The 26746-nt window shown below is 41.7% G+C and overlaps 1 long non-coding RNA gene across 1 annotated transcript; it reads right to left on the bottom strand.

The window, feature by feature from the left end:
* Positions 1–1650: 1650 nt before the first annotated feature.
* LOC134160563 (uncharacterized) lies at positions 1651–23431 on the bottom strand. The gene is made up of 5 exons (XR_009963600.1): positions 22305–23431; positions 9665–9781; positions 8942–9061; positions 8473–8595; positions 1651–2075 (listed from the first exon to the last, which is right to left on the bottom strand). It is a non-coding gene; the product is annotated as an uncharacterized LOC134160563 (long non-coding RNA).
* Positions 23432–26746: the final 3315 nt, after the last annotated feature.

The raw sequence follows: 26746 nt of genomic DNA on the forward strand, positions 1-26746 counted from the left end.
TACAAAAGCTTCTCTTCTGGACAACAAAAGGTTGTCCGAGTCAAGGCTGGAGCTATTTCCCTACTGGGGAAGAAATTAATTGCTATGGATTCTGGGGGGGCTGTACAGCCCTGGTGCTGGCAGATGCAGAACCAGGAGCACAGGAGCAGCTGTCCATCCACCATGCTATGGTCCATCCCACCCTATCCATCCCACCCAGTAGCCAACAGACGGTCAACATTAGATGTGCATTAAGCAGAGGTGGCATAATGAATGTGCCATCTAAGGATTCCTCCTAAACTCCAGTTGCTGCCTGCTGTTGCAAACATGATAACATACCTGTTAGCAGTAAGCAGGGGCAGATTTACACCAACAGGCTGAGAGGGCAGTGGCTCTCTAACCACCATCTGTTGGGCACCCATCATGGCTTACAGGATGGAGAAACCAGTGTGCACGGCTGCACCCAGCTTTTCCAGCAGCTCTTACAATCCAGGAAAGTCTTGTTACAAAGCACAAGCTCTTCAAACGTTATTTGTTGCCTGGTTCTGTAGATGTGTATTACATGGAAAAGTATCTCCCTCTCCTCTGGCATGGAATATTCTCTGACTTTCTGTGAATACCCCTATTTTCACGGGTGGGAAACAGGGACAACAGCTGCCCCTGTCCTGCTTTTCTATTCAGCCTTTATACCGCAAAAGGCAAAGAAGCACAGAGCAGAGAGCTTGACTGTGCAGTCAGCTAGCAGGGAGAGGCAGGTAGCAGCAGCTTAATCTAAGTTCATTGTCATGGACTTCTAAAGGTTCTTTAGTGGATCACAAGGGGTGTGCGGATGAGTCCTTCTAGACTATTTATTATTTTGCCTCCTTTTTTTATGTGTCCTTTTTATTTGTCTCATCTCTAAGGGAAACAACTCCAACCTTATCAGTCTCCCTTCATATGAGAGTTTTTCTCTGCTCCAACGTTTGTCACCCTTCCCTGAACCCTTTTTAATTCTTTTGTTATTACTTTGAACAAAGATGGATGGAACAGCAGAAGCAGCAGCAGTTCTCCAGCCACATGACTTGCAAACTACAGAAAATCAAGTCAAGGCTAAGCTGAACTCTGGAGCAGCAATAGCAGGGTCAGTGGAGTAACCTCAGGAATGAGCGTACTCCTCTTCAGTTAAGTTTCTTGCCAAATTCACTTTCCTTAGTATTGTTTAGGCTGTGGAAAGCAACTGTTCCTGACAACAGGTTGTCCATAGTGCGTGCAACTGAAGTCGTGTCAAACATATTTTAGCTGGAAATGTGGATACACACAAGCCATACTAAGCAGTTAAGTAAAATCATGTCTAAACCTGTCTGTACGGCATTGCAACACCTGACCGGAGAAATGATCTGGCCAGCTCAGACTCCTGTTCAGATCACTGCCAAAAAGAAGGGACAAGAAACACACTATAGGGGCCTGCCTTTTGTTCACGTGGCTTTTGTCATCTTGTACTGTCTAACAGGGTTTAGATATTTTTATTCTCCATACAGAGACATTTCCTTGCTTTTATTTTCACTAAATCCTTCATTTTGATGCATCAATCAATACCATAAATTAATAATACAGCACTCAGGATGTGCTGCTTTTCACTTCCATTTCAAATTGCCTTGTTTTGGCATTATGCTCAAGAATAAATAGGAGACCTTGATTTTCTATTACATTTATTGTTTTGTTCATCTTCCACTCCATATTGGCTCTATTCATACATTTACTTTTTTATCTGCTTTCTGAATCAAGCAGCTGTGGTCTCTCTTTATACAGAAGTATTGCCAGGCTTTTAAAGGATGCCTGTTGGTGTGGCAAGAATCTGCTTTGTCCAAGTACTCTGCAACCTAAAGGGAACCTGATGCAATACAACCAACCTCCCGTTAAGTATAACAATGAATTATCTTTGTGTAAGTTCTCAGGCTTTGTGGAGTTTCAATCAGGTGTACAAATTTGGACCAGTGTCTTGAGCAGTGCCATCCTTCCTGCTCCCGTATAGTTTGACCTAATCCCATGGCAGCTGACAGAAGCTCTTCCAGCCCTTCGCAGGTCCTAGGGCTCTTTCATCCATTGGTTTAAGGGAACTGTTGGAAAAAAAGGAAGACGGAAGCCCAATCAGATGAAATGAAATGAGATGAGTGACATAACAGGGCAATGCTGGAACCACCACTGGTCAATCTCATAGCAACACCTTCACACACTAGGCCTGTGAGATTTTCCTTCAGGCAGATGTGTTTGACTTGCCAGTGGCAATAATTGCTTCCTGTATTAAGGATGCATAGTGCAATATGGTGATTTGTATTATGAATATATCTGTACAGTTACAGTTAAAAGTAACCAACAAAAGCCAAACCAGATGTCTAGTGATATGTGTGTTAGTGCTGAGCTCAGACAGGTTTCCACAATCTTGAATTTTCTTGTCCAGAACCAAACAAAAGCCGACAGTAGCCCAGTTTCATGAAAGTGATGCAGGTTTTATGAACCCCTGGATACAGACTACTCTGCAGATGCAACCACAGCCACCATGCAAGTGCTGGCCCCCTCTCTTACTTGCACCAGAGCCCCCACATCCTTCTCCACCATGGGGCTGGGCTGAGCTCAGCTAGAGAGCTGACCTTCTTCTCTATGCAGAGAGCAAAGGGCTACACAGACACTACCTGCCAGTTCCCAGCTGGACTCTGCTGAATAAGAGCATCACAGATCTCTGTCATACCCAGGCAAAGGGATATTCATGAATTCTCACTTTAAATCTCATTCCATTTAAAAAACTGCTGTCCCCTTGAGAGTTTTTTTTTCAGTACTTGCAAACCTGCCAGGTTTTTTAACATATAAATAGGAACATTTAGTAAGAAAACAGGGACATGATTCTAACTCTATCGAAATACATGTGATAGAAAGAGCTTTTAGGAGAAAAAGAATTGAAAAGATTCACTGCTTTTAAAGAATGGTTAAACCCCATCTTTCATTAGAGAAAGACCTAGGAGGAATGGCTTTGATCCCTCAATATTATCAGAGCAAAGGGAGTTAATACCTACTTCTAGAGTAGCAGCATTAGCTTTTGTACAGAATTCTTTAAATGACTTCCAGGGCCATTAAAGTCAATTGTAAAACACCACTGCCTTTACCTAACCAGAATTGCCCCAGCAGATCAGTCCACAAAAGGCTTTAGATGTCGCAATATCAAGTGCTGAAATTATGAACTTCTGCTACTTTCGGCCAGCTTCATCCCACTAACTTTGGGAACCTTAGCCGAGAACAAAAATCTTGCTCAGCCCCTCCGAGGTCAGTGGAGAACTCCAGGCAATAGTTTAGGCTGTTATGTGGGATGAATCCAAGATTTTGGACCCCCCAGAAATAACCTGCCTGGGGGTATGTTCCTAGGTTCCCTGTTGAATAAATGGAGACATATATGGAATAGCATCTGGGAAGGCCATGAAAAGGAATGGGGAGCCCTCTCACTGAGCTGGCACTAAGGGGATGGGGGTAAAAGCCTCTATTCCCTCAGTCCCAGCAAGCTGCTGGTGCAACCTTCTTACTTTTCTTGCTTTCTAGAAGCAGCGAGGACATCCATACAGGTCTGTGGGAGCCTTGGCCACCCTGCTCAAGGCAATTTTAACCTAATCTTGTAGCCAACAGTATCAAACTGGATGGTGCTCTCCCAGTTTCTCCATAGTAAATTGTTCTAGTTTTTATCAAATGCTTATATGTCTGTTGTACTTGCAAGGCAGAAAGCTCCTCTCTAATCTAGTGTTGTGGTTTAAGCCCAGCTGGTAACTCAGCGCTACACAGCTGCTTGCTCACTCCCCAGAATGGGGAGGAGAATCAAAAGAATGCAAACTGTACAGGCCGAGATAAGAGTTTAATAACTAAAATAAAGTAAAATATAGTGATAATAGAAAGAACACCAATAATAATAATAATAATGACAAGAGGAACCAACAAGAGAAGAAAGGAAAGCTCAGAAAACTCAAGTGATGCACAATACAATTGCTCCCCACTCACTGACGGATACCCAGCCCAACCTGAGCAGTGATCTGCCCTTCCCGGTAACTTCCTCTGGTTTATATACTGGGCATGATGTGTTGTGGCATGGAATACCCCTTTGGCTAGTTTGGGTCAGGTGTCCTGTCTCTGCTTCCTTCCGCCTTCTTGTTCCCCTTCTCACTGGCAGAGCATGAAACTGAAAAGTCCTTGATTGGGGTAAGCATTACTTAGCAACAACTAAAAACATCGGTGTGTTGTCAGCATTGTTCTTAGACTAAAGCTGAAACACAGCACTGCACCAGCTACTAGGAAAGAGGAAAATAACTGTTACAGCTGAACCCAGGACATCTAGGCACCTAGAGTATGAGCTGAAGAGGGCTGCATTCTGTTTTCTGCTGTCATGATTATCACTTATTTTACATGAAACATTGACTGGAGAAGAAAAAACTTGATCTGAAAGAAGAAATGATCATGTTTAGTGGATATGGGAAAACACCTAGTTGCCCTAAGTAATGAGACAGGGTTGGTCATGTCCCAAAACTATCTTCCGAGAATTAAGGACTTTACTGGCAGAAACACTGGGGCCTGGAGACTTAAGATCCTGACAGGGTCAGCCAGCACCAGAGACAAGATTTTAAGTATTTAATTATGGATTGATATCCCCATATGCATATATGATGTGCTGGAGATACTGCTGCTTCCAGCTTTCTCTACAATATGAATCTTAAGGGGAAGTCCAACAACCGCAAAGAAAAAGGATACCCTGGACTCCTTTAGTCTGGTTCCTCTCCCACATGTAGATGGAGGCATACATGTAGCACACTGCCATTAATAAGTCAAAATTATATAAACAACTGTCAATTTTGAACAACACAAGGAATGCGTTGACCTGCTGTCTACATACCACTCGCACTGGCATAGCATGATTGCAAAAGAAGATAAATAAATGGGGTTTTACCTAGTGGTCTGAGATCTGTTTTAAAAACATAAATGCCACTAAGAGGCAAGAGTGTGCCACCTCTGGGATTACCACCTAAGGTTGTTTGGAAGACTGAGAAGCGGCTAGATAAAATAATGACGACCAAGGTCATCAGCTGCATTTCATGCATCTTCATGCATTTTTGTACTGGAAAAGAAGTCTTCTATTCATTTACATGTACTGTTTGTTGTTTTTTTTTTTCTGATTACAGAGCATTACAGAATGCTTTTGTGCAATATATTCCCTATTTTATAAAGCTCTCATAGAAACTACACACACACTTAATATGTATATAAACATAATTTATAATAAGATAAATAATTCCTTGACTTCACAGTGGAAATTAAAATCATCTGGCTTTCAATAATGAAGAGGAGAATCAGATACAGGTTAATGAGAAGATTTGTCTGATTAACCTTCTCCACAGTCAATGGCTTCTAATGGTCCATCAGTCATCCATGCCTAAGTAGTGTTGCCAAATGAATTCAATCCATGCCCAAGCATGTATTTATAGAAGCAACCATAGGTCACTAAATAAAACCTGGAACCACCTGTTAGTCAATGAACATCAGGCAAACCATGCCCAGAGCATTCAAACACCTAGAGCTGCACTCTGCATGACCGAATTATTAGACATTACAGTTTCACTGGTATTATATACCCATGTGAGAATTGAATCACATGAGAAAGAAGGGTCACAAGCAACAAGAAATCCCCAGAGATTTTGACTTGTTAATAGACACGATTCTTCACAGCAGTGACTGATAGACAACTGTGCTTAGCAATTGGAAAGTGACATTCCTGTGTGTAAAATTAGTAGTTGGTTTTAATCCAGTTAGCAGCAGTGAGAATGTAGCTGTATTATTAAACCCTCTTGTGCTCTGATGGAACAAGGGCTGGAGTTTGAGAAGCTGAAATAAGAAGGTGAGATGATAGACTTCATTCCCTCTCTTAATACTTTGATTAAATTGTCCCCATAGGACAGTGTGGGGAATTTCCCTTTTCCTCTGCCTTTCCAGCATCTGTTACAAAGACAGATACAAGCCCTTTTTCTGAAGATACCAAGTAAATACCTGAAATGTCATTAACTCTTCTTTAAAAAATAAAAACAAAGCCAAAACCACAATGTGCAGGTGGAACCCAGATGTTGTTCTACAGTGTTATCGGTACCAAAGGTCATTTTGGGAAAAGACTTGTGAAACCATTTAGGATTTTTGTTGCCATGCTTGAGGACATAAATCAGGCACCAGCTGCCAGAAGTTAAGAACTGTCCCTGTGATTCGGTTACTACATAATGTATTCATAGGATCTATTCAACCTCCCTTTGAAACATACGGTGTTGACCACCGTGCAAGAAACAGTAATGGACTCATCAGACTAGTGCTATGAAGACAGGCTGAGAGAGTTGGGCTTGTTCAGCCTGGAGGAGAGAAGGCTCTGGGGAGACATCATCACAGCCTTTCTAAAGGGAGCCTACAAGAAATCTGAAGAGGGACTTTTTACAAGGGCATGTAGGGACAGGACAAGGGCAATGCCTTTAAACTGACAGAGAAGAGATTTAGGTTACATATAAGGAAGAAGTTCATTACTATGAGGGTGGTGAGGCACTGGAACAGGTTACCCAGGGAAGCTGTGGATGCCCCATTCCTGGAAGTGTTCAAGGCCAGGTTGGATGGGGCTTTGAGCAACCTGGTCTAGTGGAAGGTGTCCCTGCATGTGCCAGGGGGGTTTGAACCAGATAAGGCCCTTTCCAACTCCAATCAATCTATGATTCTATGGTTCTATGTTTCTATGATAATTAATAAAGCAAGGACAACAATTCATTGCCAGTAGTTTATTGCCTAACTTGATAGGGTTTTTCTCTTTATGAACTGCCACAGACTAAGGTCCAAACTTTCAAATATGACTATTATTCCAAATTAGTTGTGATTCCCACAATAAAAATCTCTTACATATGAGGGGGTTCATTAAGATAAAAAGTGTAGACTGCATAAGTAGGCTTTTCATTGTTTCAGGTTTCAGTCAGTCTCATATGTTCAAATAAGTATCATAGTACAAATTGAAAACACTGAATAATCCAAATGAATATGCGATGAAAAACTTTTGAAATAAAGAACATAAATGATGCCTTTTGTGCACACTGGTGATGCAAAGTTGCAAGAGATCAAGTGCTTATAAACCCAAACTGTACTGTGTGTTGAATTCCAAGTGCCAGACATTCAAGCCTGGGAGCATTTTTTTTGCCAAATTCTATCTTTTCCACAAGCCTGGCCAAAGGACAGACCCTGCCTCTCACCCTGCATTACTGTGCTGTCTAAAACCAGATTTTGGCTTCGGTGTCAGGGGTACACCCATCACTACTTGGCCCTACCATCTGTACTGAGGGAAGCATCTAGCCAACAACTTGGCTCTTCAGCACCACTTTCTTAATTATGTTTTGCTAATTATGTTATTGACCTTCCTCTGAGGAAGTTCCTCTCTTGTGAGAGCGATATTAACTCAATTAATTTAAAAAACAGAAGGTGTTTCTTCTTTTTTTAACAAAGCAGAGAGCATTCTAAAAATGGCATGGAAAGGAAGGGTACCACAGCACAAATGCCCCTGCTGCCTACATTTGGCCATCTCAGACTAATGGAAATTATTCTCTTTCTCGTTACCAAAAGTATAGATTGTGAGCAGAAATGGGCAAACTATGGGTCCTGGGTTCAGCAGTAGCAGTCATTTTTTCTCCTCCTTAGTAGCTGGTGCAGTGCTGTAGTTTTGACTTTCAGCCTGGGAACAACTCTGATAACACCAATGTTTTTAGTTGTTGCTCAGTAATGTTTACTCCAACCAAGGACTTTCTGAGTCTCATGCTCTGCCAGGGAGGAGGGGAAGTGGGAGGAAGCAGAGACAGGACACCTGACCCAACCTAGCCAAAGAGGTTTTTCCATACCACAGCAAGTCATGCCCACTATATAAACTGGTGGCAGTTACCCAGAAGGGCCAGATCACTGCTCGGTCGGGCTGGGTATTGGTCGGTGGGTGGTGAGCGGTTGTATTCTCTCCCCTTGTTATTTCCTTTATCATTATTATTATTGGTGGCAGCAGCAGTGATTTGTGTTATACCTTAGTTACTGGACTGTTCTTATCTCAACCCATGGGAGTTACATTCTTTTGATTCTCCTCCTCATCCCTCTGGGAGCCGGGGGGGAGGAACAGGGGGGAGTGAGAGAGAGACTGCATGGTTCTGAGTTACAGCTGGGTTTAAACTGTGACACTATCTCTTTGCCATAATAATAAGGAAATAATATGTGCCTAATGTAGATCATTGCTTCACTTACTCTAAACTGCTCTAAACAGGATATTGTTCTTTTACAATATAAAAAGTATTTGATTGATATAAACAACACATAGGACAAATTGCTAGGGGGCAAGTAAAGAATACATTCTGGTAAGCAAAAGGTAAAGTCATAAGGAGACAAGTAAAAACCTTTTGAGAGACAACTGGCTAAAGGAATCAAAAGAAGTAGTCAAACCTTTCTCAAACAGGCAGCCTGTCAGGTAGTCAATGAGGCCCACAGGTCTTCAAGAAAGGAATAGCAAAGTGGACTCTAGCCAGGTAAGAGCATCTCATGGAGATTCCCACTGCATCAGCTTTCCTGGTGACAACAAATAGGAGCAGCTCAAAAGTAGTAGGGGAAGATTAATAAAATAGGTAGGTAGTAACGAATCAGCGTGACCATATGGTATTTACCCAGGATTGTAAAAGCTCTGCTAACTGCAGTGCACAACCCACTACTTAAAGGGTACTAAAGCAATAAAAAAACAGATGTGAACATAGCTTTGGAAAAGAAAGTTAGAAAAGGTCCAGAGACCTACAGATTCATAAATCTGACTTGGGAACACTGACCTGGGAAACTTACAATAAAGCATAGAACTAAGACACAGGGCAAATGAGTACAACTGGGAAAAAATACTATGACTTCTGTAGGGAGAAAATCTTACCTCATAAATCCACCGAGCTCCTTGGAAAAAGTCAGTGAGAGCGCAGATTGCAGTGGTGCTGTCGATGCAGCACACTTGTGTTTCCAACAGGGTTTTGACAAGGTCCCTCCCAGGAGGTTTCTAAATAAATAAATAAAGCTTTTGTGGTCAGAAAGGGTAGGCACAAAAGGTCATTTTTTTTTCAAAAAAGAGAGATTTCCAGAGGAGGCTCAGCAGCATCTGTGAAGTTGTGAGCTCCATTTGCCCATAAATCATCCGAGAAAGGTGAATGGCAGCGTGGCAGGGTTTGTTGATGGTACAAAATAGTTTAGGGCAATATAAACAAAAGCTGACTTCAGTGGGACAGAGACCACTCGCAAAATGACGCACGTGGGAGTCATCTAACCACCAACATCTACAACATAGATCTTAGAGAAATCAAGAGTCACTTGAGGCTCCTTTTGTACTCAGTGGAGAGAAACAGGCACTTTTAAGGCTCGATTCCCCTGCTCTGTCTGGGATACAGACATTAGAATCAGACAAATCACAACCCTGAAGATGCCTCTTTCTGCTGCCTGTCTCAGATGCCATTCATCTACATTTAGTAGGGTGAACACGCTCTGAATATGCAGGCAGTAAAATAGCAGACGAAATTCAATGTCAATAAATGTGAAGTAATGAATACGGAGGGAAACAACCTTAACTAGACATATATAACTTAATGGATTTTAAATTGGCTATTACCTTTCAGGAAAGAGAACTAGGAGTCACTGCTGGTAGGTCTGTGGGAAGCTCTCAGTTCACTGTTAACACCAGCCAGAAAGACTCACAGCTTTGTCAAGTGTCAGTGATCTGGAGACTCTGAGCCCGTAATAACACAGGTACAATTTAGGACAGGTCAGAGAGGATTTTTATTAACTGTGATTGGAGGGAGAGACCATTTGGACGGCATTACCCCCTCTGCTCCCCAGTGCTCTGCCAAGTGACTGCAGAGACCTAGCCTATAGACTGTGCCAGTATATAGGAACGGGATAAAAGCCAAACCAGAAATGAAATGATGGCATTGTACAGATGGTGTGAATTTACCCATCTTATGGTGACAGTTCAGGTTCTATAATGTGAAAAATCACTGTAGAAATGATACAGGTGTAGGAGAAAGACAAAGGGGGTGGTCCAGAGGTTGAGACACCTTCTGTATGGAGAAAAACTACATCAGCAGGATTCATTATTTGGAAAAGAGACATTTAGGTCAATAAAATCAGAATTGATGTGGAAAAGATGCTTACTTATTCACTCTTTGTTGTAATTCTACCAACATAAATGGAAGGAAGAAAATTCTCAGAATGGGCTTGTCATCACAGGCACATTGACAACAGCATATTCTGAACCTAAGCTAGCAAAAGCCCTGATACACTGAAGTGCACTGCAGCCGGCTCCCAGGGGGTGGTGTGTGGGAAGGAACAGCAGAAGGAAGATGTTTAGGGGAAACCATAGATGAGAGGACAAACAAAAAGCTAACAGAAGGCCCATCAGACCCCGTGCAGCTGGAGAGCAGGGGACTGCCGAGAAAGGCTGTACAGAGTGCAGGGTTCGGAGAGCTGGGAGAAACATAGAGCTTGGAAAAACCCTGTGCATAATGAAAGATAAGGCAAACAAACATGTGGTTTCTCAATCTACTGACAGCATAGAGTCTAAGTAGACAGACGTGCGGGGCTGTTGACTGTGAATCCCAGGGAAGCCTGTTCCCTAGCTGTAGGTAGATTATCCAGCACTGCATTTAGCACAAGGCCAGTGAGTAATCACCTGGGGCATCACTTAGGGTACAAAGTTTAAAAGGGTCCTAATAATGCACAATGAAACAGAAAACTGACAGAGTGCAGGAAACACTGAAACTCCTGTACATCAGAACTGTGATTCTTCTACAGCAAGCAACCTCAGAAAAGGTCTAAAAACCTGAATTATACCTGATATTTTGCATACATTGTATAAATACATATCATTTTTGAGAGTCTGAATATAGGCATTTGGGAAGATGTCTAAGCTACTGATCAAAGATCAATTTTTAAGAACTGACAAAGCTTCAAATCTGGCAACGTGCAACAAAAAATTGTGAATTAGCAGTTTCTGTGTTGAAGGTCTTCCAAACACAGAGGAGACTGAAAAATGGCAGGAGAAAAACTAAAAAGAAGTACAAATCTTCTCCCATGTCCTTCACAATGGGTGAAGCACTATGCAGGAAAGAACAGCTCTATGCAGGAAAGAAAGCAGATGTGTTTCCAGCTGTGGCATCCACTTAGAAAAGTATCAGATTATATTCTGTGCTGCTTGAAAGAAACTAAAAGAGCCAACTCAGTATCCAACAGACCTGTACTAATGGAGGATTGGACGGAGTATTTAACCCACAATCTTTGCAAAGCTTGGAGAAATGCACTTCTTGCTGGAAAGAGGCACAACCTTGATTTTCCTTATGGATCCTGTAGTACTTGTTCCCAGAGCAGGAGCAATAACAGGCTGGGCAAGGGGACGGTGGTGGTGGGACAGCAGCAGTGGTGGCACTGTCTATGGTGGCTCTGCTTCCCCACAGGTCCCACCGCACCACGACTGACATTGAAACGTTCAGCACATAGGCAGGAATTTGCCTGGCCCCTCCATTCACAGAGCATGAAGTCTCTGCATCTTTCTTTTTTATTGTTTTCTTTAGCCTCTCCCTTGTTCAAAGGCTCATGCTGGATGATCTAAACCCTTGTGGTTAACAGCTTATTTAATGAAATATTGATATTTTCTTTTTCCCTCATGCTTTAGGAATTGGTCTTTGAGCACTTTGATGAAGTACCGTAGTTTCCTCGAACTCTTTTCAAGGTCTAACTGAAAGCCTAAATCCTAAACTGAATGTTTCCTATTAAATTATATCCACATTTCCTACAAGTCCTATAAAAATAAAGTATGATCTTGGTGGATCTCCGATGAAGGAGAACACCACAACTTTTCCAGTTTCTCCAGCGGTAGAGGTCCATCTACAGCCACACATGGAAAAATAGATGAGTGTGGTTTTGAGAGGAAATTACCCTCACCAAAAACCAGAGGAGTGAAGCAATGAACTCTGTAACAGTCACTTGGTAACTAAAATTAAACAAAGTGGAAACAAGATGATGTGCTTATCTTGAAGAAAAAGAAGAGTAGCATGTATAATTTGGATAGTATAAAATAAATGCAATTAGAGAATATATAAAAGGAATGTGTACATTACTTCTGATTACTGATTTATAAATTCAGTGCTAGAGATGAAGATGCACTAGGAACTAACGTACACCCAATTTGATTAATATCTTAAAAAAATTGGAAACAGAAGGCTATCAGTAATTTAAAATCATAAACAAAAATAAGAGCATCTGTAGGGTTCTGAAACAGATTTTAACTGAATGTAACCTGATGTTATAATAAAAACATCTCTAGAGAAAATTTTTCAAAATACCCATGGTATTTCCCATTAGTATTCATCACAATGTAGTCTGAATGGAATCATAGTAAAGAGTAACAGTACAGAGGAGGTGTAACTCCAAACTGATAAATTCTGCAATAAGGTACCATAATCTGAAATACTGCCTATACAAAGCACATTTTAAATATTTTTCAGTTTCCTTCACGGGTAAGTTTCAGATTTAATGATTCACATGAAAATTTATTTTGAATCTGATTCTACTTTTTTTCCTCATATGAGTTCCCTGGGATGAATAGGAAAAAAAATAGTTTTTTTCCTGAAAACTTCTGGAACTTTTCTGTACCAGATGAATTCTTTCTATGGAGCATCAAAGAGACTGAATATATGCTGGAAGCCTTTCTGAACCAGGATTTTCACTTTGCCCAGTGGAAAGCATCTGGCTGCATAGCAGTTTTAACCAGCTTTAAAATTTCTATCACCCAAGTACGAATAAATGGGCTCTTAGTTAGAAGAGTTTGTGATACTCAGCCATCTTTAAACTTTGTTTAAATTGAGATAAACATGGGTTCAGTGCACATAACTGAGGTAATATAAAAGTGTAGCCTACACACTAATGCCAACTTGAATCAGCTGAGGATCTAGTCAGAAATATTGTCCAGAGCACCCACAGAAACCTTGCACAGATTGCCTGTCTGCATATTTTCAGTATGCTCTGTAAGAGATTATGCTGGAGAAAGTCATAGGTAAATGCTGTTATCTCCTGTGTGTTATCTGCACGGGCAAACAAATGCTTTATGTTTTTTCTCTTTTAAACTTTACGTAATTAAGGCTTGCTGCCATTAGCAGAGAAGTCTGCGTAGGTAAGAGGTAAAGTATTTGTTAAATACCTTCAGGTTACTCCTTTTTTTGTGATGTGAAAATAGGAAAAGAACTACCCATCCATGTCATGTGCTGCAGCAATGAAGCTGCCAGAAAACAAAAGGCTTTATTTGTGGAAGAGAAAACACAAGTGTTGATTTACTTCACTACAATACATAGAAAAACAAGTTAAACAGTGGATAACTCTTTAAATTGGAAATTCAGAGCCATATCTGAGGAAGTTCCCCACTGGTTCTCTCCATTTGCAAATTACAAACGTGTGTCTGACAGTCAAGACTTCTGCTCAAACTCAAAACTAAGAAACAAATTAGATAGACATAAAATACAATAGACTTCAGGAAACATCTCAAGGTCTTCCAAAACTTAGACTAAAACTAAACGTCACCAAGGAAAGAATCAATAGCTTTGCCTTGTTTTTCTTTCCTTTTTTAATCTCAATCACTATTATTAGTCACCATAAGGAAAAGACAAGGCATTTTCCTTCCCTAGCTAGGTTTAGAATAACGTCTTTGGCTGGTGGGTTTTGTGCGAGAGAGGATGAGAGGCAGGGGAAGGTGTTTGTTTTGTAAGTACATCACATGCAGGTCTGAGCTGAATGACTAGAAGAGTCATCCCCAGAGTAAGTCATCCTCTGAGAGTTAATTAGTAGACCTGGCTTGCTAACAAAAGGGTAAAATGCACCTTGACCAGCTCCATAATAAAAAAAAAAATGGAAAGGAAGGTGGTATTGTGATATTGTGATATCGAATCATGAAGCCTCAAACATCCTTGCAGTGAGTTGTAAGGGGTGGTGGTCTGTGACATGCTTGTCACCCCAGTCATCTCTGTGCTGAAACTCTACCCTCATGGCAAGGAATTTTCTGGCACTGATTTGTATGACTATTGCTCCCAAGGTCACTAAAGCCAAGGCAAAAATGCCCCAAATCCCACTGACTGCACAAAGGGTCATCATGTGCTCTGCAAGAGCCCCATTGCACAGGAAGAGTTGTGCCCTCATGATGGCACAGCAAAGCTGCTGCTACCTGCTCTATGTCGCATGCAGAGGCAAAGTATGGTGGCACAACAGGCACAAACACAGGTCTTGAGGACACAAGATAGCCAGGATGTTGAGCAGGGCACCGTTCTAGTAGGATGCGCACAGCAAATGCCAGCACAGGCTTTGTTCTGGGGCTAAATACCCAGCGTTTCTCTCCTGCCTCTCCCTAACAATCTCCAATTCCTCTCCAAAGCCTCCCACCTGCATTCCTGAGCTGCAGGGGTGACCTCCATGGGGCATTTGCCTTGACATGGGATGTGGGGAGCCCTCTGCACACATAAAACTTCAGAGACCTTGGCGAAGGCCATTCCTTCACCTTTCTCCCACTCCCATTTCCAAATGCAGCATTAGAGTCCCTCCTGTCTTCCCAGCTGATGAAATATAGCTGTTGTAAAATGCTCGCTAACCACATTTAGCAAATGGAGATAATCAAATAAAAATTAAACTATACTTACTAAAGAAATGCAGTTTCCAAAACACAGACTTTGGCTAGAGACTGTGTTTTGCTTAAGAGCCTGCCAGGAGATCTGTGGACTGTTTTGTAAACAGTTCTCAAACGGGTGTTTGTGGGAGAGACACATGGGAAGGGGATGAGAGACAGATGGACATATTCAATGTATCCCAAGGGAAGTTCATCAGGAAAGAAAACACTTGAGAGCTGCTTTGATGGGGATCTATGAGAACTGTGTACAGTGGAAAGGAGGTGAACAGGGAATTGCTGTTCATTGTTTCCCATTGTTTCCTGCTACACAGAAGCTAAGCGACAGCCTCAACTGTATGTTTAACGCAAACAAAAGGAAGCATTTTTCCAACATAACACACAATTTAATTTTGTAATTTCTTGCTACCAAAGTTATAAATGAGCTTTAAAGGAAATTAGATGAGTTTGTGAAGGATGGGATTACCAGGACTGTTTAGCAGCATGGTTTAGGTGCAATCTGCAGCCTCAGTCATCCAAACCCAGTAACTGCTGAAGATGAGACGGTGTCCTGGGGTAGCAGATGGCATTCCACACAACAGCATTCTTCATTTGTATTCTTTCTAATACTCAAACCCTAGGCATTGATACCGATCACTGTTAGATTCTGCATCATGTGACAGAGACATAATTTGCCCTAATTGGTTGCTCTCGCATTCCAGAAGACAATCCATGGATCTTTCAGGGTTCTTTCTGACCTTTCAATAGCTGAAAATCTCATGCAGTAAGCCTGAGTTCAAAACAGTCCACTCTTCTACTCTATTACTTCCACTCTCTTCCTTAAAATAAACGTCTTATTTTTAGTTTCTTTCTTCCCTTATACATAAAATAGGCTTGTGATCAAACTCATAGATGGTTTGAAATACAGAGGACGGTTTATTGAATGCTAGGTTGTAAACCATGTTCATATATTTATCATTTCAATGACTACTTTTAATGTTTTGCTTTGGAACAAGGGAGAACTTCTTCACAGCGGTACTGCTTGGACCAAGCAGGGTGATGCTCCCCAGCATCTGCTATATACTGACAAGGAAAAGTTGGCTGGGGACATGACAGTCAGTGGTATCCATGGTTGTAGTGACCACCTAATACTGCGAATAGTCCAAGATCCTGTGGGGTAAGTGGAAGGCACAGCACAGACCCTGGACTCCAGGTGAGCAGACTGCTGCTTGCTCAGGGACTAGGCAGGTGGGATCCCATGGGGCAGCTCTGAAAGGTGCTCAGAAGATGTGGCAAGCCTTTAAGGACATCCTCCAAGTATGGCCAGTACCCACCTTAGTATTGAGAAAGACAGATGAGTGTAACAGGCTCTGGCTTGGCTTGTGGCAGAGCTGCAATCCAGAAAAGCAGCATAAAGGAGGTGGAAGAAGGATAGACTACAAAGGAGAAGTTTAGAGGTATGACTCAGGCAATGGTATCAGGAAAGCCAAAGCTCAGCTGGAATTGAGACTTTCAAGGGATGCCAAGGGCAAGAAGTGCTTCAGGCACTACATTAATGATAAAATGCTGAACAAGTTAAATGAGAGCCCATTGCTGCCTGGGTGAGTGAACTGTGACAGCAGACACCAGTAAGGGTGAGGTTCTCAGTGTCTTCTTTACTGTAGCCTTCAGTTACAAGGTCTCCCAGGGTTCAAAGGGAAGTTCTGCCAGCAGTGGATAAGAGTCACGTCAGGGATTACTTACGAGAACTTCACCCATACAAGTCCATGGGACCTACATCCAAGGCTGCTGGGAGAACTGGCTGATGTCCCTGCAAGGCTGTTCTCTATCATCCTTAGAAGGCCATGGAGATCATTGTGGGGTCCACAATAACTGGAGAAGGGCAAGTGTTTCATCCATCTTCAAAAAGGCACAAAGGTCCATCCACAGAACTGCAGGCTGGTCAGCCTCACTTGTTCCCTCAGAAAATACATTTGATGAGTTCTCTTGGAAAAGCCTTCTAGGCACATGAAGGAGAAGAAGGCGACTGGGAACACTCCAGGGCTGCATTAGCCAGTAGATTGAGGGAAGGGATTATCCCCCATTTCTCAGCACTTTTTAGATCACATCTTGATAGTGAGCCAAGAACAACATGGAGAAGCTACGAGTGAGTTGAGCAGAGGCCCTCAAGCTGGGTGTGGGCTGGAGCACTTGGCCTTTGAGGAGAGACATAGAGAAATAAGAGGCATTCAGACTGGTTGGAAGGAAATACCTTTTCCCCAGCAGGCAGTGGAAGAGGCTGCCCAGAGAGGCTGTGCAGTCTCCATCCATGGAGTTTTTTCCAGATCCAGATGGATAGATCCCTGAGTGACCTGGTTTGTTCTCATAGGTGACCCTGCTTTAAGCAGGAGGTTGGATTTAGTGACCTCCTGAGGACCCTTTCAGCTGGAATTATCCTATAAGCCCATGAGACTGATAACAGTGACAATGCCTCCTTTCACTTAATGCTATAGATTTAACTATTTTTTCTCTCCCAGTGATTTTAGATTAATTGCTTTAGTTTTTGAAATAAATACATTTTGATGTATGCTTTTGTGTGAATGATGATTACTTTTACCGTCCTAACTTTTGACTATTAAACTTGAAGTCCTACTATGTAGCACTGCCAATATCAAGTTTAATTGCTATTTCCAGTTACAGCACTGTTGCCTGTTACTGGAGTTTCCTGCTAGGGCAGGAGATGCTGTCCTCTGCTTTCGAAAGACAAAGCATAGATCCAGGCTGATGGGCGAGAGCTGAGTGCAGCTCTGGCACCATTAAGCTTGGGCTCCCTAGACACCCCATGCCCCCTCCTGCAGGAAGATAGTTACAACATATAGTAAGGCACTATGGACCTCAAAGACCCTCTCTAGGAAGCTTTTGGGGACAGCAGGAGCTCTTGCTAGAAAAGGGTGTTTGTGCTCTTGTTACAAAACATTCTTATTACAAAAAGGGGGTGTGTGTTGGCTTTTAAGCTATGGTGAGGGACCTTAGCCCTGTGCAGGAGAAAGGTGCTTCTCTGGACACGACCTGTCTCTCTGCTCAGGCTCAAGAGCTACATACCATCTTTAAATGGCAAACCTCACCCTGGAAAGAAATGCATGCAGGAGCTTACTGTTCCAGCTTTCCCACATGAGTTTTTCTCAGAGAGGGAAACATGTAAGCCTTAGGTTATTCACAGGCTGGGAATAAATTACTTCTGTCATACTGCTTAGGCAATTTTATCTTTCTGAATTATATGGAAAGAAGAGCAATTAGCTTTGAGACTATTGCTCCTTTCATGCATTTCAGCTGCCCATTTCCCATTCTTCTTTATAGGGCAGCTAACAGTAGATATTTTACTCAGACAACTTTTAAGAACTGGAATTGTATTTTCTCTTTACATTTTCCCCACTTCTCAGGAGGCTGTGCAGCACACATTTCATACCATACCTGGTCTGTCTCTTTCCTTTCATACTCTCAAATCTGTGTGCATAGGATTAGTTTTTGAAACATATAATCCTTTAGCAAGCAAATAATGGGCTGATGCATGACAGCTGCAGGTTGTTGGCATTGTCTTTGCGCTCTTGAGACTTATGACTAGGGACAGTTTCAGTGATGTTTTCCTGTTGCACTAAACAACCTGATAGAGGCTGAGATCAGATACACCCAAGTTTCTATCTTCTTGCATAAGAAATGAGTTGCAAGAATCCACACATTTCCTGGCAATTCAGTGCCAAACCCTGATGCTTGCTGTAGAGGATCTGTAGAGCTGCAAGCCTGTACTCCTCTTCATCGCAGACTTACAACCTCACAGTTCTGCCCTTCTCCACTGTGCCAGGTAGTGTTTGACAGAAATACCTGCCTTTATGCAGTGCATCTTTTGTGCAGGATTAGACATTGAAGCCTGGTAGTACAGAAATCTTAAGAAAAAACTATCTTCAAAGTGAAGGATAGCAGAAAAATTATTAACAAATGTCATGTCAACAAATACACTTAATTGCAAACTCTGGTTGCATGGGATGCTTCTTGGGCCAGGAATAGGGTGGGCAAGATTATTGCAAGATGTTCTAATAAAGCAATGTTGTCTTGGAATTAAAAGATCACTGCTGTGGAATTGATCTTATTGTCTTGGAATCCATGGGGATTTTGTACATAAGGAAAAGCTACTGTACATTTTTCCATAGTAAATCTGAAATTAGGCTAGCATGTAAAGCATATTTCAATTTTGCTGCGTTAGAAATGTCCAATTTTAGAAGAAAGAGACTGAGAATGATTACTGGTATCTGTATTTTGGATTATCTTCTTCACACTGATGACATCCATCCCTATGCAGAAGCCTGCACAAAGCCTATGGGGCACTTGTGGGCAGCCTGAACTGCTTTATGACATGAGATCCAGGCTTGGAAAAGGATCGTTTTGCAAATGTAATTTTACCTGCTGCATCCCCTTTGTCTTTTCCCTGCCTGTCCCTGCGTCCTGTGTTACAGCCAAATGGTGTTTCCCAGTTTGTCTGCTGTGGCTTCCTGCTTGTTAGATGGTTAGCCGTGACTTCCTGTACTGTACCTGCTGCACCATGTGGGATTCCCAGGTGGTCTCTCCTCCAGGTATTAGGCAAGACCCACGCTGCTTACCTCTTACGGAGAAGCCTACAAAATATAGCATCATTTATGCTAGAAAGTACAACATAATTTCAATGATGCTGCTTGGTTTGGACTTCCTTTGCAATAACAGTAGGGGAAAGTAACTTTCTTAGGGAGAAATTCTGGTTCCCCTGAAGCCATTAAACATTATTAGTACCAGAGAGCTTTTGGGAATTTCTGTGGCACAGAGTAGATCTTTTGTATACTGCCAAGTCAAGACCAGAGTTATTATCTGGACTCTATGAGATTTCTGAATGCATAAAACCCATTTTTGTATTTTCCCCTTTGTTTGTAATGAAACAGAATGGGACTATGGTATTTTGTGCGCCAATGAAATGACACTTGGTATTTAGTAAATCTCAGCACTGATTAGCTTTTTTAAATGCCAAGAGAGGTTTATTGATGGATCATTTTGTGGTCCTGGTATTAAAGTGCTCGTAGCCTCTCATTTCAAACAGTTTTTCATAATAATATGAAAACAGTTCTAGATGTGTTTTAGGCATCAGCCAAGATGTATCCAAGTGGTGCAATTATCCCATGCTGTATTAAAGCAAAACAAGGAGCACTGATAATATCCTGACATAAACAAGGATTCTAGAGAAAGGATTGGTTTAAGTTTACTTTTATTTTTCCAGATATTCACTAAACAATGAGAGGTATTTTTCTGCACAGGTTTTATTCTTTAGTTTTGGAGGCATGACTAGCAGATGCGATATGTCTGAAACCAAGAGGGACTTAAAATGTTGGTTGATTCAAGATACCTGCATTTAATGAATAACTTCCAATAAAATCAGATTGCACAGGGCTGAATGGCAGTCATTGCCGTGGGGCTCTTGCAACCTGTGGTCACAGTCCTCTGTGAGCTCCAGGTATGCGGACCTACATATAGCCTGCATGGCACTGATTAAACCATCAGGGTCTAAAAATAAATAGCACAGACAAGATGATGGAGGAAAACTGGCTGAGACATTAGTGCTTTCTGACAGTAACTTTGTACATCAGAAATCACTGTAGATTTTCTGATCACTGTATTTCTATAGCTTCTCCAATTAAGCTGTTCTGTAAAATATTACACAGTCTCTTGCTGAGAAGGATCCAGGACATGAGGGAGCCTTGGCACTTCTGGTTGTTATCTTCTTTAATGTATCCTCACTGCAGCTAATCACACAACTTTCCATCCACCTTACATCTGGAAGAATAGATTTACGTATACAAGACAAAGGCTTTAAATCAGTCAGCGTAAGCCATGAATAACTTCATTAGAATCAATATATTCAGCCAGTGCAGTTTAGATAAGGCTCAGCCAGAAGGACTTTTTAACTGTGAGCCAGTCTCAGTGCTGCCTTGCATGGTGAATCATACACAGCCTGATACATTTTAGGCTGGGCACAGATTTTAAATCAACAGGTTGTTGATAGGTTAATGGATATCCCTTTTCCTTGATACTTTCCTTCACATTAACAGTTGGAGAAAAAGTTCAGGTGATTGTACACTGTTATTTTGTAAAGGTAATATGGGCTGCAGAGTGCTTTATATAGGTAAGTGCACTGGCACCTTGCTTTGGGTTCACTCTGCTCCCCACAGCTTGTAAGCACTGTGAAACTACAAAAAACACACAGAGAAAAATTACATTAAAAGGAATCTGGTGAGTTAGGTTGGACAGAAGGAACTCGGTTTCTACAGCTTGCCAAAGAGAAGGCTCAGGGGAGACAAGATCATAGAATATAAATACCTTCAAAGGAAGGGGATTATCAGAAGATGACAAAACAAAAAGTAGTAGCTTCAAACTAAGGAACACAAAGTACAGTGCAGTAATTAAGCCCTGAATGGAGTATGGTGCCAATGAGTATGGGTCCAAGAGGGAGGAATGAGGTTAGAAGACTTAAAGTGATAGAGGAAGACAGGATTACAAGTGTAATTAATTCAGTGTTTTGGAAGCTGTGGGATTAGGAGTAGGCAAAGGCAATATCCTTCCTCTCTCCATAGAAGAGCTCTGGAGTCTGCTGCACACCGCCCACCAAGCCAAGATGTCCTTGTCTTCAGCGGTCTTCTTTGTGAGGGTAGCACTTGTGAGGGAGAATCAACCTACTAAAGCAGAGCCATCATGAGCCTGCACACCGAGTTCAACTTCTGTGTAAATCTGCACCTGCTGAACTGCCCCAAGGGTGGAGGTGAGGTTTTGGTCTGATCTGAACGTTGGCATCATGTTACCCCAGGAGGCACCAGAGCAGGAACACCTCATTCTTTAACTTGCTGCTTCCACTGTGACTATTGACGACAAAAAACCCCAAAGAATTATCTGAAACATCACCATGTGGAAAATATAATTGAAGTTCACTGATCTGTAAAGCAGAGACGTTCGGGAAACTGATAATGGGGCTATTTTGGAATTTTGCTTTGTCTACACACAGAATGGTGTGTCTATAATAATAGTGGGTGAGGGCTGGGATGCCAGCCTCCAGAAGAGCTCCTAGAGAAAAAAGGAGGGGTGACCTGGCTGGCCCAGCCACCAGGGACTGACACCAAGGGGTGAAGCAGGGGTGCTCTCGCAATGTGGGGTGGGAACTTCAGACCTCTCAGACCAGTAAAGCATCAGGAGCTGGGAGGAAGCCCTGGACTGTGGATGCATGATATGCTCATCCACTGCATGGGCACCTTGCTCCCTCTCTAATCAATCTATAAATATACCTTGTCGCTCAAGGTCAGAAAAGGGGGAAGTAATGAAAGGCAACCATCTGTCCCCAGGTCCTCCTGAGACTGGGCAGTGACACTGAGACACTTGGGGTGCTTCAAACCCCAGGGCTCAGATTTTGCAACCCATTTCTCCATCTACCCACAACATGGGCTGCGTTTCCAGGAAGCTGTGATTAAGCTTTTTCCTTTTACTTCCCAATCATCTGTGAGAGTTAAAGGCTTTTAAATAAAATGTGCTCTGTGTGGTATTTAATTAGTTAATGCTTTTAATGTCTTACATCATTTTAAGATTAATTGTACTTCTTTTCGCTTTATGAAGAGCTCCAGATGTGCAAAAATGAATCTCCATTTTAAAGGAAGAAGGAAGCATATTCTGAAACAAATAAAGGCAGATAAATCATTGCTTTCAAAAGACAAAGAATGTCTAAATTATTGACAATAGAGGGTCCAAAACAGTTATATGCCCACAGCCACCATCTATCCTTTCTCCCGCTGAAGCAATGTCAAAGGTGAGGATTAGTTCATCATCAAAATAGTTTTCAACTTCAAAATAATTGCTTATTCTTCTTGTAAAAATGTTGTGGTCAAACAGCAAAACACCTTGGAAATACCAGAAATAGAACACGGGTTCACACAAGAGATCACACCTTTCAGATACATGTTTAATGGTCTTTAGGAACATTTTTAGTTAAGTCATTGGCTCTAAATCGGACGTAAGCTTAAAATATTGCCATGAATTAAAATATGTGCTTGTGTTCTGGCTAAATAAAGAAAATCTCAGAAGATGGCAAATTACCATACTCAAGAACTATTTCTAGAAAAGCAGCGCCTGATTAGTCCACATTTTGATCAAGTAAACAGAGGACAACCAATTCTATAAATAATATTGGGGTTTATGTCAGTAAAAATTAGCACGATGCGATCTTTACAGTCTCAGTTGTTTTCAGATTAATTGGACTACATAATGAAAGTAATTACACGCTGATATTTTGGTGCATGTCTCAGTGTATCTTGGAAGGAGTCCAGTAAGTTGTCTGCCTATATCTGATTTATAGAATAGCGATTTGTCATTTTAAATTGCTCCTTATGAGCAGTAAGCATGAAGTATTTGTATAAATAGTAAATGTCTTTTGACTTGTACATTTCTGTGCCCCCCAAAAAGATGTCACTCAGAATAAAGTACTGCAAAAAAAAAAACAACCCATGTGGCTTATGGACAAGAAACACGCTCTTGAAGCTAAAAAGTGAAAACTGGCCTGATATTCGACATGCCTGTGTATGCTGCATGTGTGTGTACAAATCATGTTACATGAACGGAAAAAATGCTGTGTTAAACATTTTTGGGATAAACAGCCTCTGCTGTGTCAGGGAATCAAGGTAGATTTTTTTCCCAAAATGTAGCAGAGCTGATAAAGAAGAAGTGTGAGAAAGGCTGGCTTTAAGACTGAATGAAATCAGGGCATGACCTGGTGAAGAGAATAATACTTTACAGCCCTCTGGGTTTTCATGCAGGATATAGGGTCTCTTCCACCCCATCCCTTAAACAAAAAGATAAAGAAGAGAGAAAATTGGAGACTCAGAGGCTACAGCCTTTGGATACGTACCTGGGGAAGACAAAGGTTCGTGATGTTAATAGGAATGTTTCCAGTGCCTTCAGCAAACATCAGGCAAGAACTTGGAGAAGGCACTGGGAGCAGCACCAGGATGCTTTCAGGAGAGGAGGTGACAAAAGACAGGGGTGTGGTGGGAGACCACCCTGCATTAACCACCAGCAGGCTGGTGCTGCTTTCAATCCCTATGATCATTCCCATGAATGACCTCCCTTTCACATGAATGACCTCCCTTTTCTCTTGGAGGAAGTCTTCCCTGCAACAGTGATACATAACATTCATCAGGGGCTGAAACAGGGTCAGCAGCAACCAACACAGCTCCAGACTGGGCATTTTAAATTTAGCACGGTCTATCCTGCTGCAGTAACTGCCCTGCCATGGTGACTTGTGAAATGAATCCACCTTTGTCCTGATGAGCCTTTCCAATGCTGCCACTGTTGACGTTGCTCCCTCCGCAAAGATCATGCTCTGGGCTGCTCAAGAGCCACATGCTGTTTTGCTCCCTGATGGGCTGTCACCCCAGGTGAGGGGACCACCCTTCAGTCTGTTTGCAGGTCACATAAGCACTCAGCATCACTGCAAAGGACCAGCAGGACTTTAATGGTATTTCTATTACAAGCAGATCCTGCCTTTACCCTCTGCACCCCTCCCTTAACCTCACTAAGATGAACCTAGGTGCTATGTTAACAAGTCTAGGCCTTCATTTGACTGAGTCAAGCCATTTCCCTGACTCATTTCAAGCCTGATTTTGCACATTTCACAAAGCAAGGCATTCACCAGTCACCTTTGTGCTAACCAGGAAGTTGGGAAGAGACGAGTGTCCCTGGGCCAGGCAGAGGACAAGCCACCCAGACCCTTCCTCATGGCAGCCTGTGCTCCCCACACAGAGGGGGTTGCACCTGCATTCTGCATCACCCCACCGCCTCTACCTATGGGCATGGTGGACCACTTAGTCATTCCTGAGTTAAGTTCAATTTCATTAATAGCCATGGTCATTTGCAACTTCTGCTACAGTTATGCTGAACGTGGTATTTTCACAATACCTGTTCACGTTCTAATTCACCTGTCCCACACACCTTTATTCGGGTTCTTAGTTGTACACATATTTTATGTCAGGTAATGGTAACGGCGCATTTGCTGGTGATACTTTCTGTCTTGAATGTTTTATGACCAGTATTCAGGTGAAAGTTAAAGACTAAAATCTCAAGAATGCACAAAAAGAGCTTGTGAAAATTGTTTCTGCGGATAAAATAAATGACCTTTCTTCTGCTGTTTACACAGGAGAAAAAGGTTTTTAAACTATGCTTTGTATTTAAAACCAGAGTATTATACAAAAGAAGCGTTAATTGTAGTCAGCAAATTGACAGATTGCTTCTGGCCATCATGGGCTTGATTTCCAAAGGTATTTGGTGCTTAATAAAGCAGTTCATTACCTTCTGGGGTTTCAGAAATACTGCAGTAGGCCTGATGCACTGTCTCTGTCAAAATCAGTGCCAGTAAGACACCAAAGCACTTCGGAAAATCAGCCATACATGCAAGAGCATCTTTGTAAATACATACAGATATTCTTTAATTTGCAGATTCAGATGATGGTTTTCTTGTCCATTCGGGGTTTTTGTTTTGAAACTGGAAGATAGAAACATTTTCCTGCTTATTTTAACTCAGTCTCTCAGCCTTAGATGAAGTAACACAAATGAAGAAAACATTATGTTTGCATCGCACAGCTAAAATTTCCTCTGGAAGTAATTCAGAAAAGCTTCTTCCATACCGCACAAACTGAAAACGTTCCAAAGTAAAAAATATTAAAAGAAAAAGAATGTAAAAACCCTCTTGATCCATTTGGGAGACTTACACAAAGTGATACACAATATTGGACAAAATGATTTAACTCAGGGTGGCCACAGCGATAGAGAAGATATTTTTCTCATTGGACAAATGCACTTTGAACTCATTAACATCTGGGAATAATCAGAGTAAATTTAGGCCTTAGAAGAATTTGTCACTGCCATGAACGCAAACAGTATTTTTAAAGACAAGTGTATTCATTTTCAGTTGAGACTTCCAATTTAAAGGAAAAAAAGAGGGCTTTTTTATGTTGGTAAGCATGACCATAATCTCTGATGTTTATGGGCTGTACCTTGAGATGAAACGTTTTTTAATTAAATGTGGCAATATCTATAAATCTGAAATATTCCCAAACCCACACGCTCTGAGTAGATGATGTTATGTACTTAGAGATACGTCTATAGTGACAAGAGCACTAGTCCTGCAGATGGCAATTACTACCTTATGCAACACAGGACATGACAACACGAGCAGTGGGGTAAACAGCTATAAAAGAAGACAACCACCCAGTGGCTAAAATGAGTGATTCTGAAGGAACATGCATCTCCTGTTGAGCTCACCCCAACAAAAGCCACAGGCAGGCAGTGTCATCCTGGCACCTCAGATAGAAACCACAGCTGGTGGAGCTGGGTCTCCTCCAAGCACTTGGATTTTGGGAAGGCAGCAGGATGAGCAGCATGGCTGGGCACTCCACAGCCCTACAAGAACTGAGGGAGATCTTCAGGCCCTTTAGTCTCCTTCTGCTGGCATGGATGTGTGTTAGCAAGGAAATTTGTATCCAGGCAGATGTCATTCAGTACAGTCATTGCTGCTCCAATACAAAGTGAAATATATTTGTTCCTCACAACCTTCTGGTGTGTGTTTCTATTGTCCCAATCTTGCTTTAATGCCTTGCCTAGGATTTTATCACTTCTAATAAACAAATACTCATTATAAAGACCATTCTGCCCATGCAAGTTCTAAATCAGAGTAGCAGTTACCATTTATAAGACTTCAATGTTCAGATAGACAAGCTGCTACCCAATATCATTTAGATAATGTGTTGGGGCTGAACGTAACTGATAATAAACTAATGTGGATTCATTATGATGACTCAGACAAACAATATTACATTATAAATTCCAGGTAATATATTTCTGTTTAGAGTTGATGTGGTCTTGCTAAGAAAAATGGGCATCTTAAAATGTTGTTCCTTTGGACTGAAAAAGCTGCTTCAATTCTTAAAGATAAAGATTACTGAAAGACAGTGCAAAGACCTCTAAAAA

The sequence above is a fragment of the Pezoporus occidentalis genome, unplaced genomic scaffold (genome assembly GCF_034315485.1).
Source record: "Pezoporus occidentalis ecotype Australia unplaced genomic scaffold, CSIRO_AGI_Poc_V1 ctg100, whole genome shotgun sequence".
In the NCBI taxonomy this organism is placed as follows: domain Eukaryota; kingdom Metazoa; phylum Chordata; class Aves; order Psittaciformes; family Psittacidae; genus Pezoporus; species Pezoporus occidentalis.